At 41.6% G+C, this 18,259-nt stretch overlaps 1 protein-coding gene across 4 annotated transcripts in view; it reads right to left on the minus strand.

The window, feature by feature from the left end:
- Window positions 1-18,259, minus strand: part of EXOC4 (exocyst complex component 4) — a 404,878-nt gene that overhangs the window by 297,236 nt on the left and 89,383 nt on the right. The window lies entirely within an intron of this gene.

Consider the following 18,259-nt stretch of genomic DNA (forward strand, 5'->3'; position numbering starts at 1 on the left):
TCCTTCTGTCTGAAGATGGAAAGAAACCCCTTGAAAATTAACTTTCGTCAGTGCATTCAGAAAGTCTCAATTTATTTTCAGAAAACTCTACCTACTCGGAGGCTATTAGTAATGTGTTCCATTTTAATAATTAGCTAGTCAAAGCCCATCAAAGAGAGTTGTCTGTAATGAAAGGAATACATCAGTGCTGTGCTGTCTAAGTTTAAACAAATTACATACGAATAACTATCTAGGCAAATGGTATCATGCCCCTAATTAGAAACAATTCAGGACAGCTTGGGAGAAAAAAAAAAAATACAAACACAAAGAAACTTCGACTCCTAAAACATCTCAATTAAAACTTCACCTGAGCGCAAGCTTTTAAAACGCATTCTTATTGTTAAGAGTAAAAATAATCACTGTGCTAATTTTTAACAGTAATTTACCAAATCCGTTTGTATTCGCGTATTTGCATTTCATCTTCTCTACTTAACAACCCTAAAATTGCCACAAAAATGTAATTAAACCCTCAAACTTAATCAAGTTTAAAAAAAAAAAAAAAAGAAAAACACTTAGCAATTTGTTCTCCCATTATGGATGAAACCTATTTATAATGGATTCCACGACTCTAGTGTCACTTTTCGTCCAGGACTAAGAAATGTAAAGCGTGTAATACAGTACTTGGCTCCAAGATTACAATAAGTCAATAGAGGTTTGAGCTAGGAACATAATGAATTAGCTCTGTTGGTTAAAAAGTGAAACAGAGAAATAAAAGATGAGTTTGTGGTTAGACATTCAGAACAGTTCTGAAAATGCCACAGATTAGGAAAAAGAAGAGAAAATTGTTAATTTATGGTATTACTAGATAGGCAGGGCAGGACAGTTAGACTTAAGGCTCTGAAAAAAGTCAAAAGCTGTAAAAGCAGCGAAAATCGCCGGTTCATCTTTAAGTTATAAAATTCAGGCATAGCAGAAAGCGTGTTAGATCAAAGCTCTTTCTGCTCCAGTGCCCTGTATTCAACAGTTACACAAATTCCTCAGAACGAAGTAATTAAGCGCAAGCATGGCTGAGCAGTTACAATACACAGCCAAGCGGGAGAGAAGTTAAGACAGGAGAGATCTTCAACGCACAGTACATTTGGCTTGTAACTGCAGCATGAAGATTAAAACCCTTAAAATTTTTAAGCAATACCATTAACGTGTGGGCCTGTCTGAAAATCTTGCCAGCTATTTGCCTGAAAAAATAGCGTGAAGTTGTCGTTTCTCATTGCGTGGTGAAATGCACGGCCTTCGCTCAACGTCATCGGCCTCGATGTATTCCCTACGTCTAGACAGTTCAAGTTATCCAGTTGTTCGGCTCTCATAGCCCTAGTAGAAGATTTTAATAAGTATCATATTTCAATGTTAGAAGTTGTGGCCTGGCCGCGTACTTATTAAAAGCCACAGCAAGCTAGAACTTCAAAATCCACTTAAAAGAAAAGAAAAACCAGACATTTTCCTGCCTATCTAAGCAAACAGGAGCTCGCCTTAACCAACCAAGTAAGGGATTTCATGATTTGGTCCCGTAACACCTGATTAGTAGTTGCTAAGCCATCAATCAAACACCTTATTATACGTTAATCACATGGACGTACAGCAAGATTTATGAGTGACTGTAAAGTTTGCAACATCCCATTCATCTATAATAAGGACTTTTGACTTTCTGTTCAGTGGTTGAATTCTGCCAGCCATGTAGTATATTTACATCAACGTCAAACAAACCAAGCCGTACATAAAGCAAGAGAACAAAGCACTCTTTCTCCAACTGCTCTTTGGAAATGAAAATGAATATAAAAATGTTCTATTAAAAAAGCTATATTTATGGATTTGGAGGCTTAATTAAATTCTGAAATTTCAAAAGGTCGTATCAGTATGTGTAGCCTGTCTATCACGTTGATCAGATAACACTCGCACTACGCTGCCTTTCTGAACTGCAACGGGGCAAGAACAAATTTGCTTCTGCGTCTGACTGCTGCTTGCACTTGCTGCGACTCTCCAGATCCACATTTTTATTCTTTGGCTGAGCCCCACGAGAAGTCATGTAAGTCGTTATGGCTTATCGTGCTCAAGATTGACCTCTGAACAAAGCATAGACAATAAAACATGCCTGGCCACAGGGCAACAGCTAAATTAATTCATTATTTGTACCTCTTGTGAGGTTTTAGATACGAGGCCTGAGCTCTGAATAAGCTCTACTCCATCAATTAAAAGCTGTAAATGGTATTTCACATCCTCATACACTCTGAATTAAGATGGATGCTACAGTGTGAACAGTTTGCTCCATCAGAAAATCCTGACAGTTGCAAACTCTACGCTATCAACACTGATTTTCATTATGCCTTCATGTATTTGGGGGGTCCAGAAAAATCAAATGAAAACTAACACCATCCCATGAATTCTGCAAGGGTAAATGGGATGACCAGGTAATTACTGGCCTCTCCGCCTCATATTGATCAGGGGCAAAATCACAGAACAGATGATAGAAGACTCTATTAAAAAAGAATTAACGGAGAATAATAGAATTCATGTCCAGCAACATGGACTTACAGAACACAGATCTTGGCTAACCAGTATTCTGGTGATGATGACAAATTTCGCTTTAAATAAAGAGAGAGATATGGTTATATTTCCACCAAGGATCTGACAAAAGCCAAAACACTAAAAGTCAACACAGTATCTGAAAGAAAAAAGGGCAGGCACACGACAAGATCCTTAACGTATAACTAGAAATGAGGAAACCACAGATACTGGCTTTTATAAGGTCCCAGAAATGTTAATTCCTCTTTTCCTTTTGCTCTCTGAATTCCAAAGGAAATACAAGACTATTGCAGAACGCTTCTCTTTTGTTGGATAGATATTTTCTAATTTCCAACCCAAGTTTGGCTGCCTTCATCTGTAAAACAATAGTAATTACAAGAAGCTGAATCAGACAATGAAAGCACATACAATAGTGGCTGCAGCAAGCCCTTTCTGGACTGGATGGCCCAGACCTTTACCCATTTCAAATTCCTATGAAAATAATGACTACAGAAAGTTTGCAAATTATAATGTTTTTTGGGGGGAAATGGTAAAAAATAAAGTGAACACAGCATTAACAGAATAATATTATTTTCTTTGTAATTATTATTCATAATATAATCAATCTACTACAAGAATTTCAATGTCAGCAGAGTTAAATCTCTACACCTAGGGGGGAAAAAGTGGAAGTCATGATCTATAGGATTATTGCGTAAAGCTGTGACTCTAGCAAATTTGGGAATATTGAAGATAATCAACAGCAGAGAAGGTCCCACTGTGACGGTGGGTATTAGCTAATTTGAAATATCTATATAAAACAGAGAGCTTTGCCAGAAGTAAAAGTTTACAGCATTGCCCTGTATTGGTCGCACGTCTGGAATGCTGAATGAAACCCTGGCACTCATAAACAAAGAGATGGGGAAAAGAGGGTGGAAGGGTGCACAAAAGCAGCCTGGAAGTTATTAAAAGGCTGGAAGGCACGACTTACAGCAAAACACCGAGAAGCCGCGAGCTCAGTCTTGTTAGCTTAGCGAAGAGAAGGCTAAGAGGTTACTGGATCAGTCTGTGAGCATGGAACACAGAGGGTACAGAACGAATGAAAAAAAGAAAAAAAATCTTCGCTAATGAATTTTTTAGAAAAATCCAAAGGATGGAAAGTTGAAGTTGGACAGGCTTTGACGAAGGGTAGGCATTCATTTCCAGAGCATAATTAACCACTTACATCAAAGGTTACACTGCATTGTCTGTCACTGATTTTTTTTTTTCCCTCCCGAGTCAAGACTGGATGCTTTTCTAAAGCATATGCCCTCTTTCAAATTGGAATTAATTCAAGAAAGTACCATGGCTTGTTTTACGCAGAGGTCAGACGAGAAGATGACAACAGCTCCTTATAATCTGGGGATCTTAATAAAGCCACCAGACCACTCAGTGCCAGCTCTCAGGCTCTCGCATGAAGGAACCATTAGTGTTCCGTGTACTACCGCTACACAGCACCTTTAGTGACCGTTTTGAGTTGATACAGGAAATAAAACCAGCTACCGGTAACGTTTGTGTTGGGGAACGGGTTTGGGCTAGTGGAATCTTCTCACTGAGGCCCATCTTTGGCAACTGCTGGGCATGAAACTACAAAGGAAGGCTACCTGACTTGAACTTTGAGGAAACTTTACAAGCAAAAAAAACCCCAGAAATAACACTCTCAGCATCTGAGAATGTCTCTAGTATTTTGCTATGCAGTACTAGCAATTGAAAACAAGATTTATTTTCAGCGTATTGCTCTGACACACTGGGCAGCTGCAGAAACGTTGGCATTTCAGCTGTACTGAGGCACTACGGACTCCTCCTGAGCTGCATCGGCCTCTGAGAAAGCTCAGGAGTTACATTTTAGTTAGACCTAGCAGGAGGAATCAGAAGCTGAGGCTACAATGCGGAAGAGAGATTTCCTAATGGGATTTGAACGAGGAAAGTTGGTTAAAAACAGAACAGCAGATTCAAATTATCCCACATCCCCTAGTTCAACGGGGATGCCCGGAGACAGCAAACCACGGTGCGTGCGTTAAGGAAAGGCAAAACATTCTGAGATGATGATATCCAGCTAGAGATGATGATATCCAGCTAGAGATGATTTCAGGGGCAATGAAAGCAACTGCAAATGAATCCTGGGGAAAAAAAAAGCAAAAAAAAAAAAAAAAAGGTGGGAGTTCAAGTAGGATGCACTACTGTGACAGGTACTTATTTCTTCATAAACACATGAAATGAGGCGTCATTCCTGAAGCTCTGGAGATGGGAGGTAACTACCAGCAAAGTGCCAGAAGAAGGCAAGAAAAGCAGTGGCACTCTATGCGAGACAGTAGTCTATAGCTAATTACCCAGTAATTTGCTATATCAAAATTCTTAATAATTAAAATGCTGCAGTAATTGTGGAATTTAACAAAAAAAAAAAAAAAAGAAAGTAACAGTTAATTGAATTCTGACAGCACTGAGCTTTCTGTGTAAGTTGTACCATGTCAGGAGCAGGGGCCGAGTACACACATTGCAAACATGACAAAGGACAAAGCAATAAGGTAAGTCTGAAAGAACAAAAACCATTTTAGGTACCGTGAATACTGTTTAATGCTGCACAACCTGCTTTATCTAATCCTCTTGTTGCCCATGAAATTAATTTAACTGAAACATAATAATAAAAACCTTTCCAGAATTAATTATCTCAAGGCATCACCCAATTCCGTTATTGTACAAGAAGCAAGAATTCCTTTTGTTTTTCATTTTTGGGAAAAAGTAAAAAAAATAACCCCAGAACTATTTAGATAATACTATCACTGCCACTGCTACTACACTCATTATCAATGCTAATTGTCAATTAGTGCAACTATTACTGTGGACCTGTGAATGTGCATCTACCTCCAGGGAGGAACGGAAGGAGGGAACAAACCTCCTACTTCAAAAACACAACTTCTTAAAAGCTGGTTTACTTGGTAACAAATCCTACACCTGCTTGGATTGCTTCGGAGAGATTAAAACCAGAACCTTTTTAGTTCACAAGCTTTTGATAACACGCGCGTGGACTTTACAACCTTAGTACCACAGGCTCTGATTCCACTTGGTGTACGGATGTGCTGAAGTCACTTGAGACGTATATACAAATATAATGGCACAGCAAAAGGAGAAACCGTTACGCGTGTCGCAGCCATCCACATCAGGTCGCACGTTCCTCGAATGAGCCAGCACTCATTTCATTTTCCCACTCCTTACGCAAGCTGCCACAAGAGCTAACACATCCATCAAGAAAGGGACTTTGGTTTAGTAACAAATACCCAGCATAAGGATTTAAATAGCGTCATTTTTTGCAAGTGTTCACTAATTAACCCTCTGATGTAGCAACACCCCTGTGACACATCATTATCTGATGGAACAGATTTAAAGTGAAACCCTGGTCCAAGACACATCACTGACTCGCACCGGGCAAGGTCGGCATTCGTTGACGTTCTCAGCAGCTGCGAGCATGAGAGACTGGGTCTGACCACGACAAACACACGCGATACAAGGCCTCTTACCGTCACTAACTCTACCCCATTCCCCTGTGCCGCATCAATATTAGAAGTTTCATCTTAACTTATACCTGTGGCTCAAAAAATAAGCAGCTAAAAGAAGCTGCTGAGGGACTACAGCAGGTAACTACCTTCTGCAAGATGAGTGATGCTGACAAAGAGCGCTGCCTCTTTTCCACGTCCTCAAGGGGGGCTTTGCACTTGCTTTCTAACTTTAGTGCATTTAATATTCATATAACAACAATCCTGTACCAGCTCATACAAAGGTACATGATGAAGGCCATCTCCAGTTTAGTGACGTATAAAGTTTCAAGATGTTTTCACTGAAATTTAGTCATCCGGCCTTCATGAAAGAGAACTGAAGCCGGGCTGTCTTTTTTTTTTTTTCCAACTTGGAGAGGGCCTGTTTATCAGGGAGTGTAGTGATAGAACAAGGGGTAATGTCTTTAAACTAAAAGAGGGGAGATTGAGATGAGACCTGAGGCAGAACTTCTTCCCTGTGAGGGTGCTGAGGCCCTGGCACAGGTTGCCCAGAGAAGCCGTGGCTGCCCCTGGCTCCCTGGCAGTGTTCAAGGCCAGGTTGGATGGGGCTTTGGGCAACCTGGGCTAGTGGAGGGTGTCCCTGCCCATGGCAGGGGGTTGGAACTGGATGGGCTTTGAGGTCCCTTCCAACCCAAACAATTCTATGACTCTATGATTAACTTTCCCAGTAGTTCTGCTGATTTATTTATTTTAATAAAAGAGGAACAAATACTGACGACAAATTTATTTAAGCTACCACTAGTCAACTTGAATAACTGGGTCATAAAACAAATGGACAGAATTTAATTTTCTCCAGGCACGTCAGCTGTTCTGCAAATACAGATTATGCTTGCAGAAATGATCCAAGCAACAAGGCCGCTTTCTCTCAAGGCCCTTATCACCAAAGTAAAACACAAAAAAACCCCTGAATGAAGGTGGGTGGCAGGGGGAGTCAGTCGGGATTATTCATTTCCTGCAAAGAAAATCCACGTTCGGATGCGTATTTCCATAGTTAAGCATTTCATCTGCATGACGACAACCGGAAACAGTGAGATTTACACAGCTTGGAGGGGGTTGGTTGAATGTTGCACAGTGCTTCGGAACAAATGATACATCTATTTTGCAATTTTTGACAGGTAAATCCAATTGGCCTCTGGGCAGTAACTTGTAATTGCTAGGACCGTTTGATGACTATATATAAACATATGTGTGTGTATATGTGTATAAATACATGTGTGTATATATACATGCATGTATTTTTTTATATATTTATACTCATATACACACCTACATGAATCTTTATGTCTTCTGCTTCTGATATGATTCATAGAATCAACAGAATCACAGACTGGTTTGGGTTGGAAGGGACCTTAAAGATCATCTAGTTCCAACTGCCTGCCATGGGCAGGGACACCCTGCCCATGACTGACGATAACTTGTAAAATACATATGGTCCAGTATGATCCATAGGCTAGATAACTAGCCAATGACATTCTAAAAATGGACCAAAAAGCAATGAATTTCATCAGAAAGGCGTAATTACCACCTGTTTCATAGATGGCACAAAATGAAGTATTTTCCTGCAAGATTAAAACACACTGTCTTTCAGTTTGACTGGACTTTCTTTTGTTCATGTAGCATATAAAAAGGTCAAGGAGGAGTGTAAGAGTTGAATAGGTAATTGAGTGCAGATTTCTGCTCTGCAATTATAATTTAGCTAAGCTTCACTGGTTCTGCGCATTTTGGAGGTGGGGAGGATACTGTTAGAAACATGTTTAGAACTGAAGTTAAGCCAAACATTTTTAAATCACGAAGAAAGAGGATATATTTGCTCACGTTTAGTGCTTGCTTATAGACCCACCTTTCAGGGCATCCTCCATCTCAGGGAAAAAAATGTGCACAGGAGAAACGGTGCTGCACTGAACCCAACTGATCTGAGCTTCTGCTACTCAAACTGGCACATACAACACAGCAGCAGCAAAGGGAGGAAAAGGCAGCATGCTGTTTAAATACCAACCATGTTAACTCATGGATTATACAGCACACTTCATGTACTTCATGCCTTCAACTAATTGCTTAAGACATCCTGCTATAGTGTAGATGGTAACAGTAGTGTGCCCTCAGTCTTCATTAAATGCCAGCTCTTAATAACAGACTCCAAAAGGGCTTTAATTGCATTTACTCGCAGCTCCTGAACTTTAAAAGTTGTTAATCAGATTTCTATGTAAATGGAATGACGATTAAAGGTTAAGTACAGGTTTCTGAAATTTCAGCAGTTGAAGACGCATTGCCCTTAACAGGAAAGAGAAACTACCAGCCTTGACAGGAACTAAACATCTTAATTAAATACTCAGAAGTACAGTACTTATTTCTGCGTGAAGTTCTATTTTCAAATGTCAAACTTAATCAGGCACTTGACAAAAACGTGCACTATCCCTACAGCACAGAAGAACAAAAATGCCTTGGGATTCTTTCCTGAGGAAACACCTGTACGTCTCCCAATCCTCAGCTCCCCAACAAATGCAAGTTTTCCAAGTCACGTGTCCCGAACAACAAGAAGAAAAGTTTTATGGCTCTAAAACTGCAGGATTCCAGTTGAGAAACAGGATACAACATTTTTCAACATGTCAGCTTTTCTCCTGTTCGCTCAGTTTATCCCTGTAACAAGCGTCATGCTGCCAAATAAACATAACGGTCCTCATAAATCTGACTCACAGAGATTTATTTCCCTTGAGGGTACAGCCCATCAATTATCACCAGTCAAAAGTATAAAAACTTCATCAGGAGTAAATTTAGTACATCTGTACAGTGTGCTCTGAGCAGCTCGTGGATGTTGTCTACCTGGACTTTAAGAAACTTTGACACTCTTTCACGCAGCATTCTCCTGGAGAAACTGGCTGCCCATGGCTTGCATGGGCGTACACTTCGCTGCGTCAAAAACTGGCTGGGCCCAAAGTGTTGCGAATGGAGTTAAATCCAGTTGGCGGCTGGTCACGAGTGGTGTTCCCCAGGGCTCAGTAGTGGGGCCAGTTCTCTTTAACTTCTTTATCTGTGATCTGGATGAAGGGATCGAGTGCACCCTCAGTAAGTTGGCAGACAACACCAAGTTGGGTGGGAGTGTTGATCTGCTTGAGGGTAGGAAGGCTCTACAGACGGATATGGACAGGCTGGATCGATGGCCCGAGGCCAACTGTATGAGGTTCAACGAGGCTCAGCGCCGGGTGCTGCACTTGGGTCACAACAACCCCAGGCAACGCTACAGGCTTGGGGAAGAGTGGCTGGAAAGCTGCCCAGCCGAAAAGGACCTGAGGGTATTGGTCAACAGCCGGCTGAATACAAGCCAGCAGTGTGCCCAGGTGGCCAAGGCGGCCAACAGCATCCTGGCTTGTATCAGAAATGGTGTGGCCAGCAGGACCAGGGCAGTGATCGTCCCCCTGTACTCAGCACTGGTGAGGCCGCACCTTGAGTACTGTGTTCAGCTTTGGGCCCCTCACTACAAGAAGGACATTGAGGTGCTGGAACGTGTCCAAAGGGCAATGAAGCTGGTGAAGGGTCTGGAGCACAAGTCTGATGAGGAGCAGCTGAGGGAACTGGGGTTGTTTAGCCTGGAGAAAAGGAGGCTGAGGGGAGACCTGATCACTCCCTACAACTCCCTGGAAGGAGGTTGTAGCCAGGTGGGGGTTGGTCTCTCCTCCCAAGTAACAAGCAACAGGACAAGAGGAAATGGCCTCAAGTTGCTCCAGGGGAGGTTTAGATTGGACATTAGGAAAAACTTCTTCACTGGAAGGGTTATCAAGCACTGGAACAGGCTGCCCAGGGAAGTGGTGGAGTCACCATCCCTGGAAGTATTTAAAAGCTGTGTAGATGTGGAGCTTAGGGACATGGTTTAGTGGTTGGACTTGGCAGTGTTAGGTTAACAGTTGGACTCGATGATCTTAAAGGTCTTTTCCAACCTAAATGATTCTATGATTTTGTGTTTTGGTGCCAAATACTACTCGAGAGCATCCAGGCATGCTGCTTTCTGCTCCTGAACTTGAACTGTGAGCTACCGAGGACATTCACATCAACTGATCAGTTCAAGCCCTGTGCTTCAACCTCTCTCGTGCTGCTGCTGGTAATTAATCTAACTCTCATATTCTTATCCTACAGACTCATTACCACAAATATAAAACCCAAATACATGAGTCAGACAAAAGTCCAAGCCTCATTTGAAAACTGTGATTTATTCCAATTAACTAGGATTCCGGTCTCCAATTTCAACTCATTTGCAGGGATACAGAAATTTTCTTGCACTTGCATAGAGGGTTGTATAGCAGTCACAAACAGACCAAAGCAGGATCCATGATAGGATACTTTATGCCAAAACATTACAAAATAAGAAGTATTTCATGCAACTTGGGGTTCAAATCCTAACCTGAGTGAACAGCAACTGCACCCGGGATTACTTTAGGGACTGAATAAGGGACTTCAGGACCAGAGACCTTTGCCTTGGGTCATACAGACACTGGGATCAGCTGCCAGACAAACTGATCCATCTCTTCCACATACATGGTAATTTGACTATATGGCAAACAAATTAGCATACAACTTGAGATACTGTCATGCATGTTGATTCTTAACAACTGGAAGGATCTGAATATTTGTATAACTAGATACAAAGCTGCAAAATTAATATTTAAAACTGGATTTTAAGTCTGATTATTTATTTTTTTAAATGACAAATTACAATCCTAGGAGAATATATTTTTCCAGTAAGCTATATAGCAGCTATAGCAAATGCTAGCCCACTGCAGCAGTGTTGCATGGGAGAGAAAAATGAGGCAAGAAAAAAAATGCGTGGAGGTGACTATTATACTTACAACCCAGACCGTGAAAGAAATTTAGCAGTGGAAGCTACAGAGACAGACTCTGCCTTCAAGCAGTATCAAATAGTGGGAAAGAAATGGTGTAAGGAACAATGAAAGTTAATTAAAGTGAGTAACAGAACTGTATAGCCACCAGTTGCTTCATCTTCTTTCCGATCAATTAAAAACTTCATCGCAGTGACTTGAAAAACAGAGAATGAGCAAGGAAACTTCCACCTACCTCTTCATAATACGCTGCTGTAATAGGAGGCATTACCCACAAAAGTGATTTACCAACTAGTGTCAGGCACACGAAGGAGTAAAAGTGGATTAAAAAAAGGATGCCTGCTATAGTTAAACCCAGCATTGTTCCTTCATTATATATAAAAGGCTTTTAAAGATATCTTGCAGGAACGGCTATGACGTCGCATTTTAAAAAGCCTACACTTTGTAAATTCATATGTAATCTCTTGCATTTATCAGAATTAACCTGAAGACTTCTAGATCTCATGCCTTCCAGACTGACTTAATAAGAAGACAGTACCAAACAGCCCTGTTTAACAAGCACCAGAGTAACAAAAAATGGTTCCTTGACTCTTCAAACACACGTTGGCATTTTCTAATTGACCAAATCCTTGAAGATCCAACCACATGTAAATCTACAACAGTGGCCCAGCGGCAAAGCACCTAACAGAGAGAAGCGGCCCATAAATTAGTTGCGTGAAGGGTTTATACAGAAGAGCAGCTAAATACGAGGGCAGCAAACGTAGGCTTCTGTAGGAACAAGCCTAGTGACTCCAAGATGTTGATAAAAGGGCACGTTCCCCTTTGACATCAACCCAGCAGCCACCATTTCAAGCCCAGCTTATAAGGCCACTGACATCTTTGAAATTACATCAGAACTAGAGACCCGCTTTGTCAAACTTACAATAAGTATGGTTTTATATTCCTCCCATTCCCAAACGGATGGAAGCGCATAGCAGTGCAGTGCTGTCAGCAGTCTGGGTTTGGAGGCTTAATATCACACTTTAGCAAGAAAAAGTGCCCCTGACCTTATTCCAGAAATACATATTTCTGTAACGCGTCAGGGTCTTCGATGTTATTACAAATATCCTGATGCCAGAGGGGGGAGCTCACAGCATAGACAAGATTCCCATTTTCAGGCCTGGGGGAAAAAAACAATAAAAATTTTAAATTGTTCAAAGCTCTTGTGCGTGAGCCATTCCAGTCTTTCAAAGTACCCGTCAGGATTGCTCTCCCTACTGCCTTTTATGCTGCTCTACAAAAGGTACAGCACCAGGCCACCAAAATCCCAACATTAAGCAGATTATAACGTTTCTGAACATGTTCCATTACAGTAGATACTTTCCGCATCAGGGAGCCTTTTTCCTCCCCCTTTCATCAGCTTATCAAATGAAGCTAAACAGTAACGCTTGCATCTAATGATACTAGGGACCTTGTAATGGGATTAGGAAAAACACCGTCATTAGTTTCAAGGAGGACTGTGACCTTGAAGACATTTCTTACTCCGGACTTTAAAGGGATACAGTAGGAACAAAGAAGTTAATTCCTGCGCAGCGATGAGGAATGGACAGGGAGAAAACAAGGGGCTTTCGATTCCCTGGTAGATACTGTCTTTCCTCCTGTATAGGTGGTAGGTAAAAAAGATAATTGATTAGCAGAATGAAACCTGGAACAGGGAAGGAAAAGACAAACCCTTCCTATAAAGCCAGTCCAAAAGGCTCTTGGCTCAACAAAAGCAGTTTTTAACAAAGCATCAAACTTCAAATCAGTATGTGCAAAGGCCGCTATCACACTACGGTTTCTTCCCTGACACCCTGTGGCACCCACATACCCGACCCTCCAGTTAGATCAGCGAGCAGCACCCCAGAAAGTGCCACAGGCCCTTGCTGGGACACGGCACGGGAGCTGTGAGCACACAAACAGCAATGCCAGCTGAGCTCTGCTTTTTCTGCGATCCTGACAGATAGCGTCGTTCGAGTCTCCGACAAGGGCTCTGCCGACAGCCGCACATCAGGACAACTCACCTGCAATCCCACCTGAGGCCTCCGGTTGGAAAGCGCTGAACCCCCAGCTTAATTTCTGAAGTACTACTTAGCACTGAGAATACTCTGCACCCTGTCGAAACAGATTCGATTTGGCAAGCGTTCAAATTATTTTAGATAAAATTTCTCCAGCAAGACCTGCAACCATTGCTTTTTGTTTCCTCAGAAAAGTGTAAGTGCTTCTGGAATCACTATGTGGCTTCCAATATCCAAACCAATCATGCATGTCATTGTTTCCTTCAGTAAAAACATTTCTTTAGATTGCCAAAAGGAAGTGTAAATGCAATAGCAACAGGAATCCATTTTAAAGCTAAGAGCCTGATAGAAAAAAAACCCCACTTTGTATTTTTATAGCATCTAAAGCAAACAATATACCAGCACTGATGCTCAGAGAGGAGCCCCTCCTGAACAGCACCATGACTTCTCTGTCCAGCCTTTTACTACCTTACTGCAAAATCTCTCTCCTTCATTCTTTGAGATGCAGGATGTGAATTCATCCATATTTTCCCCAGCAGGAATCCCAGAGCCTGGTCCTCTCTACTGAGATTCCAGCTCACGTGAACATCCTGAGGCTACTGCCATATAGTCAATTTTTAATGATAATCTTCGGTTGCACTGCAATTGCACAATAGAGCTGGAGATTTACTTTGTTTGTTTTGAAAAATGAAAGAAAACCAGTGCAATGTATCAGGTCAGCAAGTGATCCAGTCCAGAGGGCTGGATATTTGAATTCAGGTTCCAGCTCTGGCCCCAACCTCTCTGAATATTCATTTTACTGGTGCATGGTATTCAACAGCAGCAAAGACATGGACCAGGACAGAGAAATCCAAACACAAAACTACCCTGTCTGGGACTGGAGCAAAAAGGCAGAGTGCATTGGTGCAACACCTCAACCCTTAAAAAAAGCCGATACTAAATCCCGTACGGACATCAAATCCTAGGTTCCCGCAGAATTCCTTGCGACGTGTGTGAAACTGGCAGGGTAATGCCACTGGGTGGAGCCAGGATAAAGCAGATGGCTGCAACATAAATTTCAGCGCTCTGCCAATTTTACAACCATTTAAGTGCTGGCTTTCTCAAAAGAAAAGCTGCCGCTACCACGGCAAATTCTGTCCTCTGAGATTTCACCAAACCCTCTGCACCAATTCCCTCCTGTTCCTAAATTTCAGCGATTAAAAGCGTATTTGTTTACTCAGAACGCTGCAGAGACATCAGCCATCGCTTCATGCTACCACGGCAATTAAAACAACCTTCTCACATCCCCTGTAACACTACAAAAAAAACAAACAGAGGACTGTCAAATTCAACTCAGCTGATGGAAGGACTACCTACCTATTTCAATCTATTACATTCTAATCTGCAAAGCCCATCCTTCACGGCACACGACCGCAGTCGGACATGCAAACCTGGCTCAGCAATGCCATCGTAGATAAGTCTATGTGTCCAGTTATGCCACGGTACATTAAAAAAAGAAAGTTATCTGTGTATACCTTAAAAGTACTGCATGGTTTCTAACCATGAAGAAGAGTTAGAAGAAACGTATAGATGTAACCTGCATTAACTTGTCTCCATTTCAGATAATTACTTGTGAGGGAGTTTTTTTAAGACATTTGTGACTCACAAGGGAGTCTGCAAATTTTCTGTCTTCTGCAATCTAACAATGTTGGCAGCGACGAGCGTTACCTATTTATTGATGTGTGACACCAATCTATCTTCAATGGATAAAAAAAGCTATTGCTTAAAGAGTTCTCCCTCCCCCTTTTAGTGTGCACAGCATGTAGCGAAAAGCATTTCTTCAAAAGCAAAAACAAAAAGAAAACAAGTAAAAAAAAAAAAACAACAGTCCACAGAAGTTGATAGAAAAGAGAGGGGGAGGATGGAAGAAGTTACGTTACTCAGCTGGACAACATGGCAGGGAGATTTTGTCATGTTTATCGACAACTGATAAAACAGGGAGGCTCCGAAGAGACCACGCAGGATGGAACAAAGCTACTGGACCAGGAACTAAAGAGATCCAGAGCATATTTTCAGTTCATGTATCAGTTTGCAGCACAACCTTCGTTTCTTCTCTTTCTCAACTCACATTCTTTGTCTCAAGCAACATTTAACAGAGAATTTTTGCTGAATATCTGCTCAGTGTCAAGTATACTAGGAGTCTGATCTTTGCTGGAGTCTCTTAATGTTACTGAAATGCAAATACAAATGGCATTGAGAACAGACGCTTCTGTAACGTGGCTGCAAGAAAGGGCACAAAAATCCAGGACCACAGTTACCCCTACAGTTGCAATCCCTCCCAAGGTACGATGGTGGGTGAGAGCAGGTCACAGTCAAACAAAGAAAAGGCAACAGGCACATTTTAAAATACACTGTGCACTTTAAAACCTACAGACGTACAAATCACTGTCAAGTATGAGCCAGCAGCTCCCAAGTGCTTCCTTATTCCCTTCCATTAGCCTGCTGCTTTTCCCCCTGATCCTATCAGTCATAAATGGAGGACTAACATATACCTTTATTTTCAAAAAGTTTAAATGCATCACAGTGCAAGTATAAATAATTTACAAATCAAAGCAAGTAAGATTCTGGTACGCGGCTGAAATGAGGATAAAGCTTTTAAGAGGAGGAAGATGCGTGCACATCCAGATAAACACACACACAGTTCGCCACTGCCAACGAAGACTTCACAAGGAAACCACCACTCCCCCGCCCTCCTCCTTCAGATTCCCTTGATTTTAATATTGGTCCTTCAACCAAAAGCTCATTACTAATCCAATTTTAATGTCACTTGAATTCTTACAAATAAGGAGACCACACAGGGAGCTGATGATTTTAATTCTGGCACTTAAATCACAAGTGTGAAGTTAAATGCAACGCATACCCTCCCCCTTTCATTAATTCTACATTTAATTGCAATGTCTTGTTCTTCCAAATCCCAACTTGCAAGGCAACTAAAATCAAACAGGCAGAGTTTCAAAGCTTTGATAACCTGTGAGCTGGTGGACTGGCTCTCTAGCATTTCATCCGTCATTGTGGATGGCAGGCTGATAACCCCAGCGATTTTTCTGGAATCACAGAAAATTGGAAGAGACCTCAAGAGATCACCGTCCATCCCCACGCCCCAAAGAACCAGTTATGTTGTCACGCCTGACAGATGCTTGGAAATTTTTAAGGATGCTACACAACAACAATATAACATCCCTAAATCATTCACTGCTTACATACACTAGCCGTTAGGTGAGACATAAAGACAAGAAATGTTCAAGTCTCCCCGGTCAGTCTTTAAGCTCAGTACTTCCTATCCGACCATACCCTGGAAGACACGTGATTCCACTCCTCTTTTCAACTCTCTTGATGCATTTGAAAGCAAAGGCCTCCCTCCACCCCTTAGTCTTCTTATCTCTAAGTAAATGGATTGCTCCTTTTGAACTCAAGCCATTTTTTTCCTAATTCTCTGATCATGCTGGTTGATCTCCTTTGAATTCCACCCCCTATTCTTTGGCTTCTTCTTTGAGACCATAATCAAAGAGGACATAGGACCACACCTGAAATCTTTTCAACAAGGACTGGGACAGGATTATTTCCAGACGTCCTGCAGGTCATGCTCCTTTGGTACTCAGCAGGGCTATACTTGACTACTGATTTTTTTTTTTTTTTTGTGTGACATTCATTCACATCCCGTTTGTGATCCCATGCACCACACAACTCCTTGGCCAAAGATGAGACATACCCAACCCTTCGCATCCATGCACGGAAATAGTCAAATGCATACCTTTTAAATTTAGTTTATAAGATCTTGCAAATTCTAATCGCATTCTCCAATATGCTTCCAAGCCCCGCCTCTCAGCATGGTATTTGCACATTTTACGATACTCCGCTGCATTTTTCAAGACATTAACAAAAATATTGAACAGTACCAAGCCCCAGACAGAGCACTCGAAAGAGCCATTAGATAAATCCCTTAATAGCAAACCCTTCATAACTTCTCCTTTTCCAGCCAGTTGTTAACCCCACCTCATTACAGTTTTTTCTAGACCGTAGTTCTCAAGGCAGTTCTGAGAAAAAGCATCTGAAACACCAGCAGAAGGCTTACCGCCAGGACAAAGGCCACCCACTGCTCCTACCTCCTCCATAATCCCTACCACCAGCTCTCGGAAGGAAATTAAATCAGTTGACATCTTATGCGTGACATACTGCAACAGTAATTCTTCCTCTGATTTTGTATATTATTTAGACAGTTTACGGGTTTCTACATTTTTTGGGGGAAGTCAGAGTTAAAACAACTGCTTTAGAAGTCCCTGGGTTCTCCCCCATTTCCCCAACCCCTTTTTTAAAAGGCTGTGTCTAGATTTTACTTTTTATGGTTTTCTAGATCTCCTGAGATTTTTGAAATATGTTATTCTCCTTGGATGAAGGTGTTGCTTATGCTATGATTATCACGGAGAAGGGAGAATAATAATGATGACCTAGGGCAGGTTAGGGGAGGAAAAGAAAAAAAGACAGATATAAACATAAAATAAAATACTACAAGTCCTCTAACGCCCTCATTTAAATCCAGCAGGGCTCTTAAAGGGAAGGGGAGAATGGACAAGCCCCGCTGAGAAAGCCCAATAAAGTCTTGCTGCAACTCAATCCTTGGTTAGACCTTGCAGAACAGGAATCTCTAGTCAGTACATGACAAAGAAAGGGGGGAAAGGGAAGAATACATGCACATACTGAAAGAATAAATCGGTGAATTTTGGAAGCGTTGTATCTTTTCACCTCGTAAAACATAATCCGCCTTTAAACTACTGAATTGCAGAAAAAAAGTTATCCCATAATTGCTACACGTTTTGCCTGGGATTTGTATCTGAGGTTCCTCGCATTGTCGCTCGTTAACAGTGCGACGTACCCATACACTTCTCTGACAATACACAATTCATTTCTTTCTCCGCTGCTTAGCAGATGGCATGCGAGAAGCCTGGTTTTCCGTGGCATCGGTTCTCACAGTTGATTCATCTCATGTATATCGCAAAACATACGCTCTGGCTGAAGCGTCTCCCATGGTGAGGTCATTCACGCTACCACTCTCTTCTGTAGGTCTCTATACGTCTATTATCCTTTATTATGTCTTTCACTCAGAAGCGGCACTAACCAGGTCACATACCTACACCAAACCTGTAGAAATGCCCAAAGCTAAATTTTTATCTGTCAGTCAAATGTGAATCATCAAGGGGTTCAGGGTTTTAGAGAATGAAACTTGGACAACACAAAA

This window comes from Grus americana, chromosome 1, assembly GCF_028858705.1.
Source record: "Grus americana isolate bGruAme1 chromosome 1, bGruAme1.mat, whole genome shotgun sequence".
Classification (NCBI taxonomy): Eukaryota; Metazoa; Chordata; class Aves; order Gruiformes; family Gruidae; genus Grus; species Grus americana.